The 27,067-nt window shown below is 43.4% G+C and overlaps 1 protein-coding gene across 2 annotated transcripts in view; it reads left to right on the top strand.

Moving 5' to 3' along the window:
* Window positions 1-27,067, top strand: part of LOC136884978 (receptor-type guanylate cyclase Gyc76C) — a 589,503-nt gene that overhangs the window by 22,941 nt on the left and 539,495 nt on the right. The window contains exon 1 of one of the 2 annotated variants that reach the window (XM_067157343.2): window positions 7,616-8,059. The exons of the other annotated variant lie outside the window; for it this stretch is intronic. The gene's annotated coding sequence lies outside the window, so the exon portion shown is untranslated. Of the gene's footprint in view, window positions 1-7,615; window positions 8,060-27,067 lie in introns of those variants that run through there. 2 annotated transcript variants of the gene reach the window in all.

Here is a 27,067-nt window from a genome sequence, read left to right as displayed (position 1 = left end):
AGCTAGTGCCAAAGCAATCGCTCTGGATTGCTTAGGTCCAGCTAGTGCCAAAGCAATCGCTCTGGATTGCTTAGGTCCAGCTAGTGCCAAAGCAATCGCTCTGGATTGCTTTAGGTCCAGCTAGTGCCAAAGCAATCGCTCTGGATTGCTTAGGTCCAGCTAGTGCCAAAGCAATCGCTCTGGATTGCTTAGGTCCAGCTAGTGCCAAAGCAATCGCTCTGGATTGCTTAGGTCCAGCTAGTGCCAAAGCAATCGCTCTGGATTGCTTAGGTCCAGCTAGTGCCAAAGCAATCGCTCTGTATTGCTTAGGTCCAGCTAGTGCCAAAGCAATCGCTCTGTATTGCTTAGGTCCAGCTAGTGCCAAAGCAATCGCTCTGGATTGCTTAGGTCCAGCTAGTGCCAAAGCAATCGCTCTGGATTGCTTAGGTCCAGCTAGTGCCAAAGCAATCGCTCTGGATTGCTTTAGGTCCAGCTAGTGCCAAAGCAATCGCTCTGGATTGCTTAGGTCCAGCTAGTGCCAAAGCAATCGCTCTGGATTGCTTTAGGTCCAGCTAGTGCCAAAGCAATCGCTCTGAATTGCTTAGGTCCAGCTAGTGCCCAAGCAATCGCTCTGGATTGCTTAGGTCCAGCTAGTGCCAAAGCAATTGCTCTGGATCGCTTAGGTCCAGCTAGTGCCAAAGCAATTGCTCTGGATTGCTTAGGTCCAGCTAGTGCCAAAGCAATCGCTCTGGATTGCTTAGGTCCGGCTAATGACAAAACCATTGGTTTCGATAGTTTACTCCCGGTTAATGAGAAAACCATTGGTCTGGAGAGTTTACGTCCGGTTAATGAGAAAACCATTGGTCTGGATACTTTACGCCCGGTTAATGAGAAAACCATTGGTCTCGATAGTTTACGCCCGGCTAATGAGAAAACCATTGGTCTGCATACTTTATGTGCGGTTAATGAGAAAACCATTGGTCTGGATAGTTTATGTCCGGTTAATGAGAAAACCACTGGTCTGGATACTTTACGCCCGGCTAATGACAAAACCATTGGTCTGGATAGTTTATGTCTGGCAAATGACAAAACCATTGGTCTGGATAGTTTATGTCTGGCAAATGACGAAACCATTGGTCTAGATAGTTTATGTCTGGCAAATGACAAAACCATTGGTCTGGATAGTTTATGTCTGGCAAATGACAAAACCATTGGTCTGGATAGTTTATGTCTGGCAAATGACAAAACCATTGGTCTAGATAGTTTATGTCTGGCAAATGACAAAACCATTGGTCTGGATAGTTTATGTCTGGCAAATGACAAAACCATTGGTCTAGATAGTTTATGTCTGGCAAATGACGAAACCATTGGTCTGGATAGTTTATGTCTGGCAAATGACAAAACCATTGGTCTGGATAGTTTATGTCTGGCAAATGACAAAACCATTGGTCTAGATAGTTTATGTCTGGCAAATGACAAAACCATTGGTCTGGATAGTTTATGTCTGGCAAATGACAAAACCATTGGTCTGGATAGTTTATGTCTGGCAAATGACAAAACCATTGGTCTAGATAGTTTATGTCTGGCAAATGACAAAACCATTGGTCTGGATAGTTTATGTCTGGCAAATGACAAAACCATTGGTCTAGATAGTTTATGTCTGGCAAATGACGAAACCATTGGTCTAGATAGTTTATGTCTGGCAAATGACAAAACCATTGGTCTGGATAGTGTATGTCTGGCAAATGACAAAACCATTGGTCTAGATAGTTTATGTCTGGCAAATGACAAAACCATTGGTCTAGATAGTTTATGTCTGGCAAATGACAAAACCATTGGTCTGGATAGTTTATGTCTGGCAAATGACAAAACCATTGGTCTGGATAGTTTATGTCTGGCAAATGACAAAACCATTGGTCTGGATAGTTTATGTCTGGCAAATGACAAAACCATTGGTCTAGATAGTTTATGTCTGGCAAATGACAAAACCATTGGTCTGGATAGGTTATGTCCGGCTAATGCTAAAACCAAACAACGTGAGTTTATGTGAGAGTTGTTAATATTAGTATGACCAAATTTAGGCCCGTGCTTGGTGAAAACAATAGGGTTGGTGGGATATGTTTTCACCTTGTTCCCGACACAGGAGATCCATTTTAGCAGCGCGGAGATGGCATGGGTATTTCTCCTCTTAGAGGTGTAAATGGCAATGTCATCCGCGTACTGTTGAACCTCTGCGTGAGTAGGAACAGAAGGGTAGAGGGAGTTTGCGGAGTTTCACTTGGAGTTACCGAGTTTTACTATAAATCACCATCTTTCCGCTGATATGCATGTTGGCATGATCTGCTGAATTCTTTCAAACCTCTTAGGACTCACAATTAACTGGTTCGCTGTCACTCTGAGGTACGATGTTGCTTGGCGCGGAGGCAGTGCAATGAAAGTGATGTAATTAAGTGTGAATAAATCGGACGATAACACCAGAGTGAAGTGAGAGAGAACCGGTAACGTAAGGATGAGAGTGGATGGTGCACAAGACGATGAAACTCGCCAAACTACCGGTGTGCAGCACGGGCTGTAATGATGCTAATCAGCAGGTTTTCGCATGCATTTTCCAAGCCGATCTGTCTTCTATTGTCCTTGGTCTTTCAGTATCTTCCATTTTCTGTTACTAGTGGCTTTACGTCGCACCGACTCACATAGGTATATTTTCACAATGTCCATCATCTGATACTTCTTTCTTCCTCTCAGTACCCCCTGTCGGTGGGGGACGCGGACGAAGAATACACCGGCGGTATCCCCTGCCTGTCGTAAGAGGCGACTAAAAGGAGCGACCAAGGGATGGTGAGTTTAGACTACTTGTGTTTAGTACCACCATGTGAGGAACACCATGGGATTTGTTACCTGTGGGCGTTACCATACACAGTGCCTATGATACGTACCACTATGTGAGCAATGCCAGCACACAGGAACCTCGTTCATCCGACCCTCGTTAATCCGGATCTCCGGTTTATCCGGATCGAAAATAATAAAACATATTTTTACTAGTACAGTATTTCTTTTACGGGGTCTATTCTTCTTCAATGTCTTTTCCGCAAAGGAGAGTTAAGAACAAGAATTGGAAGTAAGTCGGCCGTGGTCTATCAAAGATACCGTCCCGGCATTCGCCTGGAATTGTGAATGGGAAACCGTGGACTCTTCTGAGTTTCTTGATACATTTGCACGCATTCCCGGATGTTCAGACGTAGATGAGAACGACGGAAATGACTGTAATTCAGGCTACGGTATAATGGCAGATGAATACATTATTGGCTCTTGTTCCTCGGCAAGTGATGACGAGAGTGCTGGTGAGTTCGAAAATAAAACCGGTGCTCCATCACAAGACTCATGGAGAGGCAACAATGCAGCTGGACAAACAGACTGAAACCACACCGGCAGAATTGTTGTTAGTAAAATGTCTTCTTGATCGTGCTGCGTGCAAACACATTATTTTAGTGCATAAAACAGAGTCGTAAATGTAAGAAAAGTGTTCTTATATTTTTATACAATTGAAAAAGGTATTACTGTACAACTTATGCTAATATATTATATAAGATGTACTGTTTTTGTGTCTTTCCGGATTATCCGGATTTTCGATAATCCGGATCCCACTTAATCCGGATAAGCGAGGTTCTTGTGTAGTACCATTATGTGCGAAATACGATGGATTTTTGTCATCTGTCATTGTGTGTGACATATCATACGTCTACATTACCTTTCATTAACACCACCATGCAAGACACACTACCAGTCTACGTTACCTGTGATTAGCACTACTAGAGGAGGAACACCATGGTTCTGCTTTCCCAGTATTTTGCACATTGTGAATTGGATCCGCTGATCGTTTTTGTTTCACGATCGCTTTTCCGTCAACATTGGTTTTAGATTCTGGTCAGTGGATATATTTTGAAGATTTAATCTTTGTTCAGTTCACCTCGTACAATTAGAGGCCAATGACCTAGCTGTTAGGCCCCTTTGAAAAGAAACATATCATCATCATCATCATCATCATCATCATCATCATCATCATCATCATCTTCCTCCCAAACTTCTCCCAGCAACTTTTCCCTTCCAATGCCTTCGTAAACAGTGACCTAACCAATTCTTCTTTCTCTTTTGAATGGTTTCTACTATTGTCGTCCTTTCTTCACCTACTCTTCCTTCCTTGATTTGTCTTACCAGTTGCCATTTTTCTCCACACCCACATTTGAAAACATTACAATCTTCTTTCTTCCTCCCAAGTCTGAGACCAATAAAGAACAACCTCAGTGACCCATGTGCCACCTTGGCCTTGCAATCCTGCTCTTCACCTCATCTAAATTGATTGCGCTTCCTAAATATCTGAATGCAGAAACTTGTTATATTTCTTCACCTGAGGGAACTATCTTTGCTGTTACATCCTTATTCTTACTTATGATCATTGCCTTAGTCTTCATTCTGTTAATTTTCATACCGAAGTTTTCGAACGATCTGCTCAATTTTTCCAGCATGATGTTCATCACTTTGTCATTCAGCAAATCTGATGCATTCAATTTTCATTCCTCCCACATTAACACCTTGCTTACCTTGATAACAACTTCAAGGTATATAGGGTATTAAACAAGGCTGGTGAACCCCTTTACCAATGATCATAGGAGTCTGAAATTTCGTAGATATGCTAACTATGCAATGCGCTCGCGAATTATGCAAGACCGATCTCGATAGCTGCAGTCGCTTAACTGCGGTCAGTATCCAGTATTCAAGAGATAGTGGGTTCGAACCCCACTGTCGGCAACCCTGAAGGTGGTTTTCCGTGGTTTCCCATTTTCACACCAGGCAAATGCTGGGGCTGTTCCTTAATTAAGGCCACGGCCGCTTCCTTCCCACTCCTTGCCCTTCCCTGTCCCATCGTCGCCATAAAACCTGTCTGTGTCAGCATGCAAGAAACATTATTAGTTCCGTGTCTCACCACCAGGCGAAAATGTGGCGCTGTAGGCAGTGGTAGGCTCGCAGAAAAGGCGGGAAAGATCAAACACATGATAACGGTGATTCCAGCACGTATGTGGTTACAAACACTGTTTAGTATGGCATCCCAAGTCAGCAAGATGACGGATCTGTATGTCCACATTGTCGACAGTTGCCCGCTGCATGTCAGAGCAACATGTCGTTGTATGCTAGACTTTAGATCATACAGAGACGGGACATGTCCCTGATAATATGCATACAACCAGAAGTTTCATGGATTTACGTCGGGGGATCTTGAAGGCCACGCATCTGGAAAATGCCCAGAGAAGATGCGCTCCTTACTGAAGGTTTCTCGTAGCGTCATGTACTGTTTCTTCATCTTGCATGCGAATAGTGGTGTAGGCGCCGCGGCGTAAGATGCACCTAACAGGCTGAGGAGGGATCATCCCCGCTTGTAAAACCACACTAATCAAAATGCAATGGTTGTTCCTGCAACAACACAACACAATTCCACCCGAAGAACATTCTGACGTCAGAGTTACGGAAAATTGCACGTTCTGACTGCTTGCAGAGCCATATTTTCTCCTGGCGGCAAGACTTTGACCTATTTTTGTGGCCTAATTCGTGAGTGCATTCCTTAGTTACCATATCTACAAGATTCCAGACTCCTGCGATCATTACAGCCCGTGCTGTACCGCGCTGAACAGTCAGTTTAATTGTGAACTTCTGGTACAATCGCTCCTTCTCATGAACTAATCGTACAATTAACCAGCGATTTGTGCTAAATGACTCAGCGAGCGATTCCACCTCCACCGCCTCAAGGGCAGTGTCCTGGAGCTTCAGACTCTGGGTCGGGGAATACAATTGGGGAAGATGATCAGTACCTCGCCCAGGCGGCCTCACCTCCTATGCTGAACAGGGCTTTGCGGGGGAATGGGAAGATTGGAAGTGATAGAGAAGGAAGGAAGCGGCCGTGGCCTTAAGTTAGGTACCATCCCGGCATTTGCCTGGACGAGAAGTGGGAAACCACGGAAAACCGCTTCCAGGATGGCTGAGGTAGGAGTCGAATCCTCGTTTACTCAGTTGACCTTCCGAGGCTGAGTGGACCCCGGTCCAGCCCTCGTGCCACTTTTCAAATTTCGTGGCAGAGCCGGGAATCGAACCCGGGCCTCCGAGGGTGACAGCTAATCACGCTAACCACTACACCACAGAGGCGGACAGACGACACGTAAATTGCGTGTAAAATTTGGAAAGTCTCATCTCCATTAGTAGAGTTTCTTTCATAATCCGTTTCCCCCGCCCGAGTTGGTTTTTCCGTCGGAATCAGCGAGCGATACCACCTCAAGAGTGTCCTGGAACGTGAGACATTTGGTCGGGGATACAACTGCGGAGGAAGATTAGTACCTCGCCCAGGCGGCCTCACCTGCAATGCTGAACAGGGGCCTTGTGGCGGCCGTGGCCTTAAATTACGTACAATCTCGGCATTTGCTTGGAAACGAAGTTAGTAACCACCGAAAACTACTTCAAGGATGGCAGAGCCGGGCCTCTGGGGGTGGCAACTAAACAACTTACCACTACATGACAGAGCCAGACATTATTAGAAATTAGATTTTCTTTAATACCGCGCGAGTTGGCCGTGCGATTGGGGTCGCGCAGCTGTGAATTTTGACAGGAAATAGTAGGTTCGATATTCCTCTGCCAGCAGCCCTAAGATGGTTTTCCGTGGTTTCCACTTTGACAGCTCTTTAATTAAGGCTACGACAGATCATTCACACTCCTACCCCTTTTCCTGTCCCATCGTCGCTATAAAACCTATCTGTGCCGGTGCGACGTAAAGTAAATTATAAAAAAGAAGGAAAAAACCTTTAATCATTGTTAATTTATTTACATGATCGGAAGTTATTATTTTTTCTTCCTTTCTTTCTTTCTTTCTTTCTTTCTTTCTTTCTTTCTTTCTTTCTTAATGTGTTTACCCTCCAGGGTTAGTTTTTCTCTCGGACTCTGCAAGGGATCCTACCTCAACCGCCTCAAGAGCAGTGTCCTGGAGCGTGAGACTTTGGATCGGTGGATACAACTGGGAACGAGGACTAGTACCTCGCCCAGGCAGCCTCACCTTCTATGTTAAACAGGGGCCTTGTAGGGGGTTGGGAAGAAGAAAGGGACAGACAAGGAAGACACCGTGGCCTTAAATTAGGTACCATCCCCGCATTTACCTGGAGAATAAGTGGGGATATCACGGAAAACCACTACTCAGTTGACTTCCCGAGTCAGAGTGTACCGCGTTCCAGCCCTCGTACCACTTTTCAAATTTCGTGGCAGAGCCGCGAATCGAACGCGGGCCTTCGGGTGTGGCAGCTAACCACTACACCGCAGAGGCAGAGGGAAGTTCTATCTTTCATTTTTTCTTTGTGCCAGTGGCAATTAATTTCGAAATCCCTGGCAGTGAAAATGTTAAGTACGCATGCGCAGAATAATGTATTGTTAGACTCAGCTTCAAGAATACGTTTCCTGTCATTCACTGACAGATAGCAGCACCCAGCCGTACATGTTAGTGTGTACATCCTCCACCAGATGCGTTAGCGAGGGATTAGTGAGAGCGGGATGGGACGAGGTTTCCCGAAGGTTGCCGAAGGAGAATGGGTCGAGGCGGTCGGTTGTGATAGCGAGACCAGTTGAGAGGCCACGAGTTGGGACTTTGACGTTGTGTGCACGGTGCTGTGTTGTAGTTTCAACAAGTGTCTGTCTGGCGAAGACGGCAACTTGTGTTGCTAAGTAACGTCGTGGGAGCAAAGAATATTGCGTGTGCTATAACAAGTGTTTAAAAAGAGAAAGTGCTGTGCTTTTTTGTTAATTAAAAGGAAGCATGTGTTGTTATATATAAGAGAGGGAGAAGTGTTTGCATAATCATTCCGTTACTCATAACAGATGCTGTATTAGTGCGTGTGTCTTACATGGGATTTGCGAAGTGTTTTGTCAGGTGACCTGAATTTATTTTCGCCAGCCTCCTAATCCAAAGCCGTCTGTAATGGTGTTTCTGCTCATCTATTCCACCACCTGTTAGCTGCCCTGCGTGAGGTCTTCAAGTGCAGTCTTCATACACATGGTAAGTGGAGACCAGTGTGAAATGAATGGTGCCTCGCAGCGATCTGTTGTGTTTCATGTTTCTTTGTGTATAGGTCAAAGAGTTAGGGGTACATTGAACCCCACACCGACAGCACCACCCTCTCTCTTTCAAGGAGGGATTTACAGATTCTCTGTCTATTCTAAGAGTTGAAAGGTCAAGTCAGTAGCTGTAATAAGGGAGATTATTGACCTAAAGCATTTACATATGTGTGTCAAGATCGTCTTTCTCTCCGTCAGGGCACTGGGTACACTTAATTGCTTAATGAATGAATGTAAGTAGATCGTTGTTCCGAAGAAAAATTAACTTCATATCCAATTTACTCCCTCTCTACTATGTTTAATTTGCCGTGTCGATAAAATTGCCTGCATTTTAGAACGCTGATTATTCTTCTACCCTTGTGACTGGGGTTACCATAACCTACATCTTCATTATAGACCGTAATGCCTTCCAGCGTTCAGTCTGCAAACCTCTGTGAATTTACTAAACGCCGCCGCTATCCTCTATTTGTAATTAGTTCTGTGGCCTCGTTTCGTTCTATACCTCTACCTTTAAATCTTTAAAAACGGAGTCAAATCACCGTCGTCTTGGTCTCCCTCTACATTTCTTGCCCTCCATAAGAGTCCATTATTCTCCTAGGTAACCTATTTTCCTCCATTCGCTTCACATGACCCCACCACTGAAGCCTGTTTATGCAAACAGCTTCATCCATTGAGTTCATTCCTGGCTTATCCTTAATCTCCTCATTCCGAGTACCGTACCCTCCTGCCATTGTCCCCACCTATTTGTAGCAGCAATCATTCTCGCCACTTTCATCTCTGTTACTTCTAACTTATGAATAAGATATCCTGAATTCACCCAGCTTTCACTCCCGTAAAGCAAGGTTGGTCTAAAACAGACCGATGTAAAGATTTTTTTGTCCCTGACTTACTGAATACTGCGAGCTCACAGCATTAGCTTTACTGCACCTTGATTCAATCTCACTTACTATATAGGCTTACTACCATCCTGGAAGAAGAAACATCCTAAATATTTGAAATCATCTGCCTGTTCCAGCTTTGTATCCCCAATCTGACGTTCAGTTATCTTGAATTTCTTCTTAGAAAGCCTACCATAAATACGAGTAAAATTGGGGGAGCTTCTCTGGATAGGTGTTTTTCATACGGCGGGAAGGTGGTGTTTTTTTTTTCTTTTTCTACTGGACATATTTTTCTGGTGTACAGAAACTATGAGGTTTGAGGCATATATTTGACTTTACAACATTTTCAAACTCAAACAAGCACATTCGTCTATTTTTTACCCGACATCATGCTTTTTTGTAGTGTCCAACGGTAAATTAGCAAATTTAATTTTTTGCTATTTGGTTTACGTCGCACCGACACAGATATGTCTTACGGCGACGATGGGATAGGAAAGGCCTAGGAAGTGGAAGGAAGCGGCCGTGGTCTTAATTTGCAGCCCCGGCATTTGCCTGGTATGAAAATGGGAAACCACGAGCAAATTTAATAACGTACTTGTGGCGACGATTCACAGTGAACAATAAAATTGATGTTTATCGTTTTTATAGATTTTCAATAGAACATTTATCTCTGCATACGAAATCGAGAGTAGCCTCTGTGGCTCAGACTGCAGAGCGTCGGCCTCTCGCCGCTGGGTTCCGTGGTTCAAATTTCGGTCATTCCATGTGAGATTTGTGCTGGACAGAGCTGAGGCGGGACAGGTTCTTCTCCCGGTACTCCGGTTTTCCCTGTCATCTTTCATTCCAGCAACACTCTTCACTATCATTTCATTTCATCTGTCAGTCATTAATCATTGCCCCAGAGGAGTGCGACAGGCCTCGGCAACCGGCACAATTCCTATCCTCGCCGCAAGATGGGGGCTTCATTCATTCCATCCCTGACCCGGTTATTGACTGGAGCACAGATTCTAGATTTTATTTTCACGAAATCGACACTATGTTCGTTTTTCTTTTCTTTTTTTCTTCTTTTTTTTCGGAATGTGTGCCAACTGTAACTTAACAGATATTGTATGATGGTGATAATGCTTATTATTGTATGGTGGGGCTCGAGGAGTTTAAGAACATAGTGTGTCGCTCCCTCTCTGCGAGTCTGCTCTGCCTTCACCCTCCCGCCTTGGTTTTCCCCGCCTCGCCGGGTTACCTTCCTGCCTGCGGATGCAAATTGTCTTTCGGAAGAAATACTAATTTGGAATCTGCTCCTATCAGATGAATAACAGTGTTTAAAGGGGCCTAACATCTAGGTCATTGGCCCTTGGATAATAGTAATACAATAACAAAAATAATGATAATAGTCGCCTCTGTGGTGTAGTGGTTAGTGTGCTTCTATCACTCCCGCAGGCACGAAATGTGAAAAGTGGTACGACGGCTCGAACGGGGTCCACCCTGTCTCGGGAGGTAGAGGGAATAGGAGGAGGTTGGATTCCCACGTCAGCCATTCTCGAAGTAGTTTTCCATGGTTTCCCACTTCTGCTTCAAGCATATGCCAGGATGGTACCTAATTTAAGCCCCTCCTCCTTATTCATCCCTTCCAATCTTCCCATCCGTCCACAAGGCCCCTGTTCAGCGTAGGTGCTGGTCCTCCCTCCCAGTTGTATCCATCGACCCAATGTCTCAAGCTCCAGGACACTGCCCTTGAGGCGGTAGAGGTGGGATCCCTCGCTGAGTCCGAGGGATAAACCAACCCTGGAGGGTAAACAGTTTTAAATGTGAAGATTCAATGAAAATTCCTGCACGTCAGATTGTAGATTATTCGGCTGCTCCTGCCAGATGAATAATATTAGTAATAATAAGAAGAAGAATTGGATTTGGAATTTACGAGTAGGCAGAGGCTTGTATTTACCTTCAATCGTATCCATATTTCTCTCATTTTCTTTCTTTAGACTTCTCTTCCTTTCATATAATTCCCATCTGTTTAGGATTTCTCCTTGTGTGACAACATTATTATTATTATTATTATTATTATTATTTTATGTATTTCTTCATTCAGATAAGTTGCTGTCCATCCATAGACTGATGCTGCCCTCCATGCCACCCTATCCTGCGGTAGCCTTTTCATTTCTACGTAACTACTAGATCCTATAATCACAGCAATACTAGATCCTGCATCTACTCCAATCTATCACATGCAAACCTTGGTCTACCCCTACATTTCCCTTTCAACTGAAAAAGCCTTGGGTGTGTCTTATCATTCAACCTCTTCATTCTTCTCTCACCAGTTCGATTCAGCATCACTTCATTCGTGACTCGACCTACCTCCAACATTCTTCTGTAACACCACATTTCAAACGCTTCTATTCTGTGTTTTTCTGAGTTAGTTATTGTCCATGTTTTAGTTCCATACAGTGCAACGCTCCTGACGAAACGTCTTCAGAAACATAATGCTAATTCCTATGTCCATGTTCGAAGTGAGCAAATTTCTTTTCTTAAGAAAGGTCTTCCTTGCTTGTGTTAGTTTGTATTTTTTGTTCTCCTTACTTCTGCCATCGTTAGTTAATTTAGTCTCCAAGTAACAATCCGAATCTAACATTTCCAGCATCACCTGTCTTCCTTCGACTGCACTCGCTTTTTTTTTTAATCTTGTGCTCAGTCTCCAAGACTACGTCCACACCATTCAGCAGTTCCTCAAGACATTCTGCAGACTCACAAAAAATAACATCATCACCAAATCTCTCCTTGGAATGTGATTGCCTTTACCACCGTTCTATACATAAACAGACAAGGAGAGGGGACAAACTGCAGCCTTGCATCTCTCGGATACTGAGTGCAGACAGTAGATAACCTCCTTTCTCGGTGTAAGTAATAACTAATAAGCATATTGACCTACTTTAATATCAGATATTATCACGACATTGCAATTTTGATTAAACTGTTATGTCGCGTCTTCAGGTAACCTGCGTATTAGCAGGCAGCTTAATTTTGCAATATTATTGTTATTCTTTCTTAATCTGTTTACCCTCCAGGGTTGGTTTTCCCCTAGGGCTCAGCGAGGGATGCTAACTCTACCGCCTGAAGGGCAGTGTCCTGGGGCGTGAGACATTGGGTCTGGGGCATACAACTGGGGAGGATGACCAGTATCTCGCCCGGGCGGCCAAACCTGCTACGCTGAACAGGGGCATTGTGGGAGAATGGGAAGAGTAGAAGGGATAGACAAAGAAGAGGGAAGGAAGCGGTTTTGGCGTTGTTAGGTACCATCCTGGCATTTGTCTTGAGGAGAAGTGGGAAACCACGGAAAACCATTTCGAGGATGGCTGAGGGGGATGGAACCCTCCTTCACTCAGCTGACCTCCCGAGGCTGAGTGAACCCTGTTCCAGCCCTCGTACCACTTTTCAAATTTCGTGACAGACCCGGGACGTGCCTGCAGGGTGGCAGCTAATCACGCTAACCACTACACTACAGAGGCCGGACTTATTATTATTAAATATGAGTCTTCTACCGCTGTCCTCGGGTATTTCTGAGTCCCAAGCAGCCACCCTTGCTCAGTTTTGAATTGGCCGGGAATTTATTGACGAGAATCCTTTCTGACGCCTCATGATTTATCACGAGTACTTGAAGCCGGGTGTCTGGAGAGCAAGCAACAAAGCCACTAGTATTATTTGCTGACAGGGCGCAGTGGATTGCGGGCTAGAAAGCCAAGAATAACACCAGAAAGGATTCATCGTGCTGACCACTGGACACCCCGTAATCTGCAGGTCTTCGGGCTGAGCAGTCATGGCCCTTCGGGGGTGTTCCGCCTTGGGATTACGTTATTGAACATTGACCTTCTCAGTCTTATCCTTGGCTTTGACAACATGAAAGTGACTGAGGTGTAAGCGATGCTAGTAATTACACAGCCAGTCCCTGTTATGAATGCTGGGAAAATGTTTCTTATAGGGTCGGTTGGTGCATGCATTTCAGTGGGCTTGGTAGACTGTTACAGTATGCAATAGCAACTTCTGGCTCGGTGAGGAAAGCAACGGGAAACTAACTCAGTCCTCATTTCACTCGTGCACCTGTTCTGTGACACCTAGAGCTGGCGTAAATGTTGAAGATCAAAACCGCCTTCGCGCTAATAATAATTAGGTATGTGTGTCAAGAGACAAGATTTCATACCTGTTTTTCTGTGTAGTGCGAAGGTCGGATAATTAAAGAGGATGCAAGAAATATTATGTTCCAAAACATGGGTGGGCCAATACTCTAGGTGGTCACACATGGTATGTCAAACCAAACCCCATGGCGCAACAGCCCTGGAAGGGCCTTGGCCTACCAAGCGACCACTGCTCATTACGAGGTGTCGTGTGGTGAGCATGACGGATCCTCTCGGCCGTTATTCTTGGCTTTCTACACCACGGGGCTGCTCAATGCTACCAACATAACAAATGAATTATAATGAACAAATCCATGTTAGGCACAGCCTTCTATGTTAAGTAATTTCAGAAATGCAGAGGTTTTATTGAAGTACGTCAAACAGTGGAGTGTTTTTTTCTCTTAGTAAAGATTAGAAAGCAATCACGATGACTGTGTATTTGACTAACAATATCATCGGCAGAGTTGCCACATATGGAATTTTCAAAATTCATACTGAAAATACTTGAAGAATAAAATATGATTTTAGTTCATTCTCCACTTAAAAATCATTAAAATAGATTTATTCTAATTTTTATCTTGGAATTAATTTATATAAGGACGTGACATTTTTAGCCTTAAGAGGCTCGCTTCAAATTCTAACAATAAATGTCCTGGTCATTTTTATATTTTTAAATTTAATATATTTTGTTATTTAGGCCTATATAACGTATGTAATGTATACTTTATCCTATGGCAACCCATAGATTGGGAAGTATAAATAAATAATCCGTCGTTTTAAAAGTGACTGAAATTGTAACGTAAACAAACGCGCCATTGATGCCTCGTGAACAGAAAAGAGACCAACAACAATGAAATACATTCATTCGTTCCATTGTTGATTGTTCTGTGTTGTAGAAAAGGAAGGTTCGAATTCGTGATGTTTGTTCTGAATGCAATATTGAAATTCTGTTTTTTATCAATCAATCAATACTGATCGGCATTTGGGGCAGTCGCCCAGGTGGCAGATTCCCCATCTGTTGTTTTCCTAGCCCTTTCTTAAATGATTTCAAAGAAACTGGAAATTTATTGAACGTCTCCCTTGGTAAGTTATTCCAATCCCTAACTCCCCTTCCTATAAATGAATATACATTTGTGAGGAGGAGAATAAAAGGAACAATGAAATATTTGTATGGAATAGTGGATAAAGATACCTTATGATATGTCTTCATCGTTGGTCACTTATTTCCTGCAAATTTCTGATCTTGAAGCTCCTACCTGCTTGACCTTATTCTTGTATCCATAATTTAAAAACTTCACTTTGCACACAATTCATTGTGACACTTATACACGACAAGAACTCACAATGAAAACACGTGAAAATGAAAAAATGATTGTCGTTTACTCTTGACTATTTTGAAGACATGAACATTTCTAGTAGATGGCGAACTGTACTAACTCAAGAATTCAGACACAAGACCATTCCAAGATTAGAGTTGCCACCTTCACCGATTTAGGCGAGAAATCTCGAATTTTCAAAACCATTACACTGAAGCAGGCGAGACGTCAAATTATCAAAAAACCGTACACAAAATGTGGGAAATAAACGCTTTGAGTCTCAGTGATGCTTGTAAATGTGTACACACACAGTATGTCGCGCAAAAAAATCTCATTTTTTGCTCGGATGACTTATCTCGTCGTTGTTCTAACTTACAATCTTCACTGTCTTGTTTTCGCTCCATTTTAAGTGTTTCAAGTTATGTAGTAGTGAATTTGTTTTATTTTTAAGTTAAAAATCATGAAACTTCAATATATAAATGTCATTAAACCAGCAGTACTGATGAAAAAACATTTCTTGTACTTTTTTTAATTGTTTAGATTTGCATGTTCAGTTTTGTCTGTTTCATTTCATGTATTAAGGGGAGGGGAATCTCTCGTCATTCGGTGTAGTTGCCAGAAGGCGGCAACCACCAGAGTACCGTGACCTTGACAGACTCTTCACCCAAATATCGCCACAGGTAATTCTGGTGTATTTTAGGAAGTCTGTGTCCAACGGAGCTTGATTTCACGTTCTGTTTAGTTTGTGGTTTTAATGTGCTTTACCGATGTTGATATTGTCTTTAGAGCCTTCTATAATGGTGAAACAAAATATAAATTATTATTACTCATAATAATTTTCTCACTAGCTGCGTGGGGGACGGGCATTCCAGGGCTCGTGTTAGACTCCGTACAAACTACGTAGTGAAAGAGAATCATTTCACAAACTGCAATGTTGCGTAATTAATCTTTCTTTTCTTTTTACGACCTCGTTATTACCCAAGTTGCTCAATATGCACAATTACCCATATCGTGTGTGTGTGTGAAATGCGTAGTATTTCTACATACGCTTTCATAAAAAACTGGCTGATAGAATACGAAGAGTGTGTTAACTGCCCGCAAGAAAAAGATTTTACCTGCTAAAAAATGTACCAGCTGCGAGCGGCGGTCAGTTTTGAGGTTCAGGTTCAGGCTGACTGGCCATGACGCACGTTCAGCAAATCTGCGTTCTTCTTGCCATTTTCAGAAACTTAGGATTCTTTGCGACTGCTGCGTTCCAGTTATAACTACGATTAAAAATGTTCTAATAGCTGATTAGAACATAAAATATTTCTACCACTGTAACGATGCCACGGCATAGGTCTGTTATTCATTCATTCATGTCATTTTTGCCCTTATGGACAGAGTTTGAACTCGAATATCTTATGATGACACAATTTTCGCTTCTTTCCCTTCTTTCTCTTCTCTTCCCAAAATCTCTTCATCCTTTGGCTGTGCTCCTGTTTCCTTTGTTCTGTCCACAATGTTCCTGTCTTCCTCTTCTTCTCATTTACTATACATTTTGTATTGCTAATTTTGTTTCTGAATTCTTATCTGTCTCTTATCATTTGCCTGTTGATCCCCACCTGCCTTAAGTTTTCCTCTATTTCATAGGTCTGTTATGTTTATTATGTTAGTTATTAATAATAATAATAAACACTTAAGAAAATTCAAGCGTGTGATGTTTCTATATATCTATTTAAAAATCAATTCCTCTACATACTGAATACGCTTTCCGTGTAGAGAATTATAAATATTTATAAACACCTCTATCGACTCCGTAGCTCAGGCGGCAGCGCGCCGGCCTCACAACGCTGGGTTCCGTGCTTCAAATATCATTTGATCTGTCAGGCATTCATCATTGCCCCAGATGAGTGCGACGGACTTCAGCAGGCAGCTTAGTTCCAATCCTCGCTGCTAGATGGGGGTTTCATTAATTCTATTCTTGACCCGGTCTAATGACAGAAAACAGGCGGAGGATTTTCAAATACCTCTACCATTCTTTTTAATGTATATGCTTGTCTGTTTTTGAATGATAGTGTCAGTGAAGTGGCGCGCAGTCCGAAAGCCACGCAAGCATTGGTTTTCTTTCTGATGTGATTGTGCTTAGAAGCCGAAATTTCGGGAGGAAGCCCAGAATCTGAATCTGTGATATTTTGTTGTCAAGTAACCAAACAATTCGTAGCATTATGATTGTTGGGGTCTATGCTAGGAAAACATCTACTTCTCAGGACAAAATGCCTCTGCACCTTGTAGCGGCATTCAGTAGGACGGTGGGTTGCTGAGTGTATCATTGCTAACGAGGGGACATGTCATGTGGTATGCTGACAGGTTCTGTTCCTATGTAATTGTACTGAAGATAGAGTTTCCGGGCGTATAAACCACCTTTCCCTTGCGAAAATCAAATGATAATAAATATGTCTCTCATTCATGGCCATCTATGAACGGTTGCTAATTTCAGGTGACCGCCACCAGCACGGTTGCTAGGTAACAATACTAAACATCACGTCCTGCATTTTTTTTTTTTTTTTTTTTTTTTTTTTGGCTAGTGGCTTTACGTCGCACCGACACAGTTAGGTCTTATGGTAACGATGGGGCAGGAAAGGCCTGGGAGTTGGAAGGAAGCGGCCGTGGCCTTATTTAAGGTACAGCCCCGGCATTTGCCTGGTGTGAAAATAGGAAATCACGGAAAACCATCTTCAGGGCTGCCGACAGTGGGATTCGAACCCACTGTCTCCCGGATGCAAGCTCACAGCCGCGCGCCCTTAACTGCACGACCAACTCGCCCGGTTCACGGTTGCTAGGTTACACTTCCGTCACTCTATTGTGAGTGTAATTCCGTAACGCAAATTTTGAGATGAACCCCAGCTATAAGACATCTATGCTAACATATTTTCTTTTTCTACGTGTGAGTATTATTGTTACACTCTGTAGATAGTTATACGTTTCTGTTACCATGGTTATTTGATAGAGCGGTGAATTTATTGCTTATCCATGAAGAAATTAGTCTCGTGCTTCTATTAATTTGTCTGTGGATCTCCTTCGTTGTGTTGACACCCTGTCGCTTGTTAGAGGCTGGTTTCTCCCTCTGGGGGCGACTGTTGTATTAGTTCTGCCGCTACCGACCGAAATTGGATGTAATAAATCCTCATTCGAGGAGGAAATAGAGTTGAGGTTGATTTGCTGCACCCCACGTCCCTCCCTTCATCCCCTCGCCGACAAACCCCCTCCTGGGTCGTCATGGTAACGCCACTTGCCTTCTGAGAAGTGCGGCAATTATGCGGCGATGTCGAGGTATGTTTGTGTGGCGTTCTTTGTCCATGTCCCTTGTTCAGATTATTCCGCGAAAAAGTGTAGGTCCCGTGCTATATCGAAATAAAATAAAGGTATCGCAACATTTCAACAATATTGTTAAAACATTCTTGAATGGGTCGTGCATAAAGAACGCATGCAAGCGCATACATTAAGGATACAACCTTTCTCTTTCTCTCCTGTTAAAACTGAAGGCAGTGATTTATAGTTGGGTTCGATTCAGTGTCACTAACCAAGACCAACGAACGCAGCTATCGATATTAGCTAAAATGGCGACGCGATCGGTTTGTTCAAATGTAAACATGAGCATGTGCGAAGTATCAGTTTAGTTCTTTCTGTTCGTTTGGTTTGATTAGGAAACGTTAGTGTAGTGATGTATTTATTGACATTTGGTTTTAAAACTATTTTGATATATTAGGTCGTGTTATGTGTCTGGGTGTAATTCATATTACAACAGATGCACTCACATTCAGATCAAGTGTATTTAATGCATCTTGATGATTTCGTAAATACAAATAATTTATTAGGGTGCATTAAAATATTCGAGGATAAATTTGTCAATAGAGAGGATGGTTTCCGTGTACTTGATGAGCTATTTTTTTCGGTTAAGGCCAAATGTCTGTGTTGCTGCTTATCCTAGTGCATTTCTCAATTACTATTCCCAGGACTGATATTTTAGAATGCAAGCCTATATTTCCTGGACGGTACTAGTTCATAGTAAGGACTTATATTTTTAATTTTCCACGTATTGCTTATCTAAGTATAGGCTATTTGTAGATGATATTGGTCTATTGCCCAAAGTAAAGTATTCTTTTCGTTATTATTGAAGCACTTCAGTACGATAATCAGAAGGTTATGTTTATGTATCACAGGCTTGTTTACATTCAACCGATGCGTCGGCCATGTTGATTGTGTATTAAGGTCTGATAACGTTGTAGATGGCCTTGCACTAAGTTTACAGGATGCGACGTCTTACTGTTGGCATTACACGCACTGCCATTGCCGTATTGTGAAAAGCACCGCTATTACATATGCAGGTATAATTAAAGCATAGTTTATTTTCCTGTAAGGTTTTGGTAATGCCAGGTAAGTAGAACTGCGGCGTGTTGAATAATGAGCCGGTGTTAAATGATCAATGCGGTCTTGTTTCGTGCAAATCGTATTAACTTAGGATGTATAAGAAGCAAGAAAAAACTGCAACTGTTCGTCCGAAAAGGAAAGGTACGTTACCTTCTCCATAAAGATGAGTTCGTTCCTAACCTAACCTAAGCTTGTGTTGTCATGTCTTTGGTACCGGCACGGTTGGCAGACTTGGCCTCTGTGGATTTATTGCCTTCCAGCATATGTTTATATGTATTATTGCAGCGTGGTTTCACTTCAGTCCTACAAGTCATAGCAAATTTCAAGAAGAGAGCTGAATTATTTACACGAAGCAAACATTGAAGAATACGGCTGTAGTAATGCGTGTATCAAAAATAAAGGCAGAAATATATAACATTAAATTGAGTCAGGGTAGAAGTAAACTGTTGTCCTCGGTGACAGAGTGTGTGTAATTTCTTAATTCCTCACTGAGTTGCAAAACCGACTTAATTATGAGTTTATCGTTTACTTGAGTAAGGGAACCTCCATTATTGATAGGCCTATGGCTCGTCATTTCAATATAGTCAAGGTGGCAGCAATGATGAGACAATAGGGCGGCGATATTTGCGTTTTAGTGTATAGCTTGAAGTTATGTAGAATGAACCGCCCCGCGGTGTAGGGGTAGCGTGCCTGCCTCGTACCAGGGAGTCCCGGGTTCGATTCTCCGCCAGGTCAAGGATTTTTACCTGCATCTGAGGGCTGGTTCGAGGTCAACTCAGCCTACATGATTACAATATGAGGACCTATCTGAGGTTGAATGGCGGCCCCGGTCTAGGAAGCCAAGAATAACGACCGAGAGGGCCCATCGTGCTGACGACATGACGCCTTGCAATCTGTAGGCCTTCGGGCTGAGCAGCGGTCGCTTGGAAGGCCAAGGCCCTTCGGGGCTGTTGCGCCATGGGTTATGTAGAATGACATAAATCTTCATTATAGATCGTCATGCCTAGAGGGCGGAATTTTAGGCAGTGATAGTTTGTTTAGTGTCTGCTCCGCTCTCCCGTAATGTAGCGAGAGAGTACCCCTAAACTTCTAGCTTAACCGTTGTGGAGGCTAGACTTGTTACTCCCTTCGGTAAATTTTCTATCTAACCTATTACTGTCTAAAAATCTGGGCTTTATTTGTCGGTAGTTCCGCCAACCGTAGAATTAAATATCGGTTAAAGTGGCCTAAACGCTCACAGCTAACTGCGTACACCTGCTGGAAGACAGGCGGGTGGAGAAACGTGAGGAATGCGGTGGTGCAGCTTTTGTGTTAAGCCTCTAGTTGGAGTGTAGCGGTGATAAGTTTTAAATTGAACCTAAATCTATGAGAAGGTTTTACTCGGGGACAATGCTGGAGGTGAAACTGGTTCCATAAATAGTTGTTCCAAAACGTAAACATTGTAGTTTATAATGGTGAAGTTAGGTCACGCACGGGCTGGAATGCCTCACATCGAAAGGCGAAAGGATGCAGGTAGTGCGGGCTGCCCTCAGAGGACAGGTGATGTATCCATGGTTACACCACTTGCATGCCTCCAGAGGAAGAAAGGCGGGTATCCCGTTGCTTTTTATATTGAACGAACGGTCTCGGGTTCGTTGAAGTGAATGTCAAGGGCTTCCATTCATGTGCTTCACGCTGCTATCGCTACAGGCACCCGGAGAAGTACGGTACTGCAGTTCTCGTCTTTCACTTCTGCGCTGTGTCTAAGTGAATCATAGAAAATCTTATCAGTTGTTGAGTCCGCCAGTTTATTTCTGTTCCTGTCATCGGCGCACTCACTAAACCATGACGTGCTGTGGCTGCGTGACTGATCATAAGACACACCTACCTTCCTTACACTATTTATAAAATAACGGCTTTGTCTATACATTGCTCAGAATTTAAAAAGAATGGCATTTCTGTATCGGTCGTGTCTGCAGGAACAAGGAAATGAAGTTCTGTCTGTCTGTGTGTGGTGTATGTACATAAGCGCATCACGAGAAAATGGCTGAAGAGAACGTAATGAAAATCTGTGTGAAAGGTCGGCGAATGAGGAACTGTAAACTAGGCTATAAATAATTTTATTCACTCTGAGTGGAATGGTAATTTAGGGGAAGAAATACAAGTTAATTCTCAGATTCTGTGTTATTAGTGGTCCTACTGATAAATACTACATACGTAACTGAAGTTACGTAGAATTAAAGTTCTGATCATTTCCGTCTGATACATTTTTACAGCACCGTCTATGATAACAGAGCTATTCATAAATTTCGATTTTTTAAAAAATTGTTTAAGTCCATATCAACGCCGCAACATGAGAAAATGAGTGATCCGAATTTAAAAAAAAATTCGGTATGTAAAGTCAGGGAATAAGGCGCTACAGTCTAGGCTATAACTAATTTTATTTTCGCTGCATGTAATTGTAGTTTAGGGGAAGGCGCCTAAAATTTAACTTTGAATGGCTATGTTTTTGATACTATCGAAAAGTGCTACATAACAAAAGTTGTAGAGAATACAATTTCCAATCATTTGTGCCCTATACCGCACCGAGTATGAACATAGAATTCATGAATTTAGACTTCTGTTGCTCAGCGCCGAGCGTTGCTGACAATCGTGTTAACTGGCGATGGGTTTTTGTTGTGAGGTCTTCAAGTCATAGACCCGCATGATCATCGGTCCGTGTGCACAAGGGAAACTGTGAAGATGATTATACAAGATGAGAAGAAATCATAAAGGAACCAATAAGACAAGACGGACTCGTGAAAGAAAGAAAGAGTGGAAGAAAGCTAAATGTGAAGGTCTTCAGTATTTAAAACTGATGAACAGTGGATACATATTGCTCATTATAAGAGGTACGGTAATAGTTTAGTTCTACATCATTTAAAACTGACACTAACCATCATTGCCGTGGTTTCCCTCTACATCTTTGACTCTCCTTGACCGAAGCCATTGCTGTCACTGGTAACTTCTCCTCCCATTACCCACCACCGAAACAGGTTTACACGTACAGCTTCACCCATCCACTTCATTCGTAACTTTATCTCCTCATTGGATTAGCCTCATATCGACCAGCCTGCGTCACACGCTCGGCTGACCTACTCACTTATTCCCAGCAGTTTTGTTTTGGCCATCAAAGATCAAGTGATTGTCAGAGACAACTGCCGCCGCTGTTCCACAACAACAGACAGCAATCAACACGTCATCTCTAGCTGAGAGAAGTCCTAGCTGATGTTCGTATCCTATTTCTTCCTCCGACTTCGTAAAGTATGAATTATTTTATTCTAGTTGAAGAGACTCCAACGCCGTGGTGGTCAACGAATAATGGCTGCTATCATCCGAAACCGAAGAAATATTTGAATTCGTTCTGACGGAGCAGTAGCACTGTAGTTTTTCAGCTTAATAGTCGCGGTTCGAATCTCGCTAATAGGTTGTAGATTTCAGGGTGGAAATTCATGTTCTGTGTTTTGTTCTCTCCTGTGGTCTTTCGCGAGCTGTGAGATGCAGACAGATGCAGGTTGGTAGCACTCGGCGGAGTCATTTGAGAGGAACTTTGGAGAACAATGCAGGGTACAGGAGGGAGAGAACAATATTCCTAGTCTTGGCCGCATTATTCTCGTCAGGTTGGAGTTTGGTCCTTGTTGCGGTAATTGATGTGCGATTCTGCCCCGCCCCCAACCTCTTGGGTCTGTACCTGACAAGACTGCCAGGTGAGCAGTGAGCAGTGGAACTCGGTAAAACTTTGGTTCCACTTCCAGTATAGGCTGTCAAGATCTACTACGTTTGATAGATTTTAACTCAGGGTTTGTATGTGTATGTTCAGTCTTCAGCCCTAAGGCTGGTTGGATCCTCAACAGCTCTGCCATCAGCTGTCATCACTGAAGAGGCGTACTAGTGAAATGAGGAGAGAGGTAGTTTCAACTCAGGGTTTATCATGATTTATTAAATGACTACAGAAGACACGGAAGTACTAGTTTTTTAAATTTAAATTTACATTACTCGGCAACGTGTACATGGAAAGAAAAAATCAAGACGCTTTTAGAGTTCGGATAGAACGCGTATTTCGCCGAGAGTATTTAAGCGACCATTATGTTTAATTTCTCAAATGAGAGACAAAAGACGAGGCTATCTGTTGAAAAATGAAAAACTCGCAATTTTCATGAAATAGCGCTTCAAAATGTGGCAATATGTGACGTCAAACGGACACTGTTGTTTTTTTTTTACGTCGCACCGACTGAGATAGGTCTTATGGCGACGAAGCGCTACGAGTGGGGAAGGAAGCGGCCGTGGCCTTAATTAAGGTACAGTCCCAGTGTGAAAATGAGAAACCACGGAAAACCATCTTCAGGGCTGCCGAACCCACCATCTCGCGAACACTGGAAGCTGGCCGCATTTAAGCGACTGCAGCTATCGAGCTCAGATGGCGCTGTGTTGACTCGCGCGCTCAGGTGGAGGTTAGCTGAAGCACGGAAAACTTTTTTTTCTCCCCGTTTTGGGAATCTGTCCTTCAGTATCACCGGCCTCGATCTTCAAGCTGTTTGGTGTAACTGAGACGAAAAGGCGTTCCTAGAAACTTTGGCAGGTGCTCAGCAGAGTGGCTTTTAATTAAGGTACAGCCCCAGGATTTTCAGGGTTGTCGACAGTGGGGTTTGAACCCACTATCTGACGCATGCAAGCTCACAACTGCGCGTCCCTAACCGCGGTAAAACAATTGAATAAGCAAGTCTGCGAAACCCTCCAGAGGTGGGTTTTCCCTGGGACCCACCTGTCCTGGAGCCTGGAGGATCAGTACCTCGCCGTCCGGCTCCGTGGCTAAATGGTTAGCGTGCTGGCCTTTGGTCACAGGAGTTCCGGGTTCGATTCCCGGCAGGGTCGAGAATTTTAACCATTATTGATTAATTTCGCTGGCTCGGGGGCTGGGTGTCTGTCGTCTTCATCATCATTTAATCCTCATCACGACGCACAGGTCGCCTACGGGAGTCAAATCAAAAGACCTGCACCTAGCGAGCCGAACATGTCTTGGGACACTCCCGGCACTAAAAGCCATACGCTATTTTATTTCAGTACCTCCCCAGGGAGGCCGTGTGGGGGGTGTGGAGACTGGAAGTGGCCACCATTCCAGCATTTGCCTAGAGAAAAATTGGGAAACCACTTCGAGGATGCTGAGATGGGAATCAAATCACGTTTACTCATTTGAACCCCTTCCAGTCCACGTACCACTTTTTCAAATTTCATGGCAGAGACGGGAATCGCTCCGGGGTTGGTAGAGGCGGACTGACACCAGTGTTAGCTAACTGTGACATAATTCGAAGGTGTCGTATGAGTTGCGCCGAGTAAAAGTTGCGCCGTGTTAAAATCAGTAAAACTTGCGCCGTGGTCATTAATCATTCTAGGAACTAGAGGTCTTGTTTGGGAATTCCACAGGGAATGAAACAACGCCGATAGAATGAACATTTGCGACGGAAAACTGTAAATTTCAGTTATTGTTAAGATTAAAAAGCTTCTTCATGACGCTGATGGAACGCAGGCTTTCCTATCACTGCTCCGGGGGTTAAATCTACGATCACTTTAGATAGCAATTATGCTGGACAAAGCTGGCGTTCAAAATATTATTTCTGATTACCTCATATTCATATCAGCATCACTGTTTGAAACAATTTCATTTGTCATTTATTAATCTTTCATACCCAGGGGAATGCGACAGGCCTCGCCAGGGCACACAATTTCCTTTCTTTGGCAGTAGCTATGGTTCATGCATGTCGGGGAAACGTAGGGTGAGACAGTTTTTTTTTTTTTCTGTTTTCACTGGTCATTTTTTATTCAACAAATTCGCTACATTTCATTTGCCATCCATTAACCTATGTCCGCAAAAGCACGTCAGATCTCGCATTCGGAAGTATTTTCTTTCTTTAGCGGTATTTCATTCTTCATTCATTCTATTCCTGACCCTATCAGTTAGCTACAAACAGGCTGTGGATATTCTTCATAAGACTGAAAGACTGATTCCATGTTTCCACACTTGGTTTGTAAATTAAGTCAAACTACGTAGTTATACACATTTCACCCACTGATATAAATACGATGCAGGTTTTCTAAATGTGCAAGAAACCAACATTGATAGAATGAATACCGAGCTCGATAGCTGCAGTCGTTTAAGTGCGGCCAGTATCCAGTATTCGGGAGATAGTAGGTTCGAACCCCACTGTCGGCAGCCCTGAAAATGGTTTTCCGTGGATTCCCATGTTTACACCAGGCAAATGCTGGGGCTGTACCTTAATTAAGGCCACGGCCGCTTCCTTCCCACTCCTAGCCCTTTCCTGTCCCATCGTCGCCGTAAGACCTATCTGTGTCGGTGCGACGTAAAACAGCCAGCAAAAAAAAAAAAAATAGAGCGAATAATATTTTTTAATATATTAATTTCAAAATCTCAGTACTACAGATATTCAGAGACATTCCTTGAACTTGGAAATAACCCCCTGCGGTGCAGCGCAAGTAGCAGGTGCTTAAGACAGCTGTCAAACCACTTCTACTCCCGGCGGGGAATCTCCACGGCGCAAATTTTACTCGGCGCAACTCATACAGAACCAATTCGGATGCCGTAATGGACTGTGAGAGTATGACGTCACGTAGTCAAGGTAACCGCTATAATGGTCCAAACAGCTGCTGGACTGGCGGCGGGGTGGCTGAAGCATACCTCCAAACGATGTATCCTAGCACCGTATTGAGAAGAGGGCTTTCTATCTCTCTAGAATGATTTTTAATTTGAACTTTTTCGGGACTGAACCCCCTGAGAGTGGAGGCGGTAGAATAACACCACAGTATCCTCTGTCTGCCGTAAGAGGTCACTAAATGGGGCTCCAGAGGCTCTTGGGTTGGCGACTACGGGGCCCTTAGCTGAGTCCAGGCACTGCTTCCACTTTCTTGTGCTAGGCTCCTTACTTTCATCTGTCCTTGGTCAACTCTTCTTCTTTTCCGATCCCGACGGTTTTAGAGCACCCGAGGCCTTCCTGGCCCTTGTCTTCCTTTGGGCGATAACTTCATTTGTCGAATTCTCAGATCCCTTCCATTTTTCTCTCTGATAAGTGTTATATAGACCGGGCGAGTTGGCCGTGCGGTTAGGGGCGCGCGGCTGTGAGCTTGCATCGGGGGGATAGTGGGTTCAAATCCCCCTGTCAGCAGCCTTGAGGATGGTTTTCCGTGGTTTTCCATTTTCACATCAGGCAAATGCAGGGGCTGTACCTTAATTGAGGCCACGGCCGCTTCTTTCCAACTCCTAGGCCTTTCCTATCCCATCGTCGCCTTAAGACCTATCTGTGTCGGTGCGACGTAAAGCCGCTAGAAAAAAATGTGTTATATAGATATCCGTTGCCTAGTTGTACTTCCTCGTAAAAGAAGAGTGACCCTGACCTGTTGGGACTGACAATCCAAGGTGCTGTTAACTGAAGGAAGAGAGAAATTCTCCAATTCTGGAGTAAAGGACGAGTTTCGAAAAAGATGGGTCATAATAAGATAGACAGAAATATGTAAATCGTTAAGGTTCTTTTTCAACTTGCTCTGTACAAGACGCGTTTACTGAGGAATATTGGGGAGGAGCAGCATTGTAGAAGCAAAAATATACTCTGCTCTGTTTGGCTGACATACCTCAAAGGTTGGAAAACATTCATCATTAATTCCCATGTTGTAAGAATCTGTCTTCACATCACGATTTTTTAAAACTAAAAGTTATACATTTTTTTAACTTGAAGCCCCGGTAGTGCAGTAGGCAGTGCATAAATCTCATAATCTTACGGTCGTGAGTTCGATCCTCACCCTGAACATAATTCTTTTAGTCTGAATTTATTTTGCCTTAAATTGAAATTTTCCTTTAATATATCTACCTTACTCCTCATGTTGCCTAGTACGCCTCATTTGCGCTCTGCCATTGGTCCCTATAACTGCATAGTCTTTGGTGGTGCTATTTGAGGATCCAACCAACCTCTGGGCTGATGACCTAACAGGCAGACAGGCATATTTTAAGCAATATTTCCGAACGTAATCTGAAAAATGCCTGTGTACCATTGCTGGTAATATGATTGCTTTCTTGGAACTCACGAGCCTCCTTGGCTCAGGCGGCAGCGCGCTGGCCTCTCACCGCAGGGTTCCGTGGTTCAAATCCCGGTGCTGTACA

The sequence above is a fragment of the Anabrus simplex genome, chromosome 13, assembly GCF_040414725.1.
Source record: "Anabrus simplex isolate iqAnaSimp1 chromosome 13, ASM4041472v1, whole genome shotgun sequence".
Lineage (NCBI taxonomy): Eukaryota > Metazoa > Arthropoda > Insecta > Orthoptera > Tettigoniidae > Anabrus > Anabrus simplex.
The sequence above is the reverse complement of the archived record's forward strand: the minus strand, read 5'-3'. Positions and strand labels throughout refer to the sequence as shown.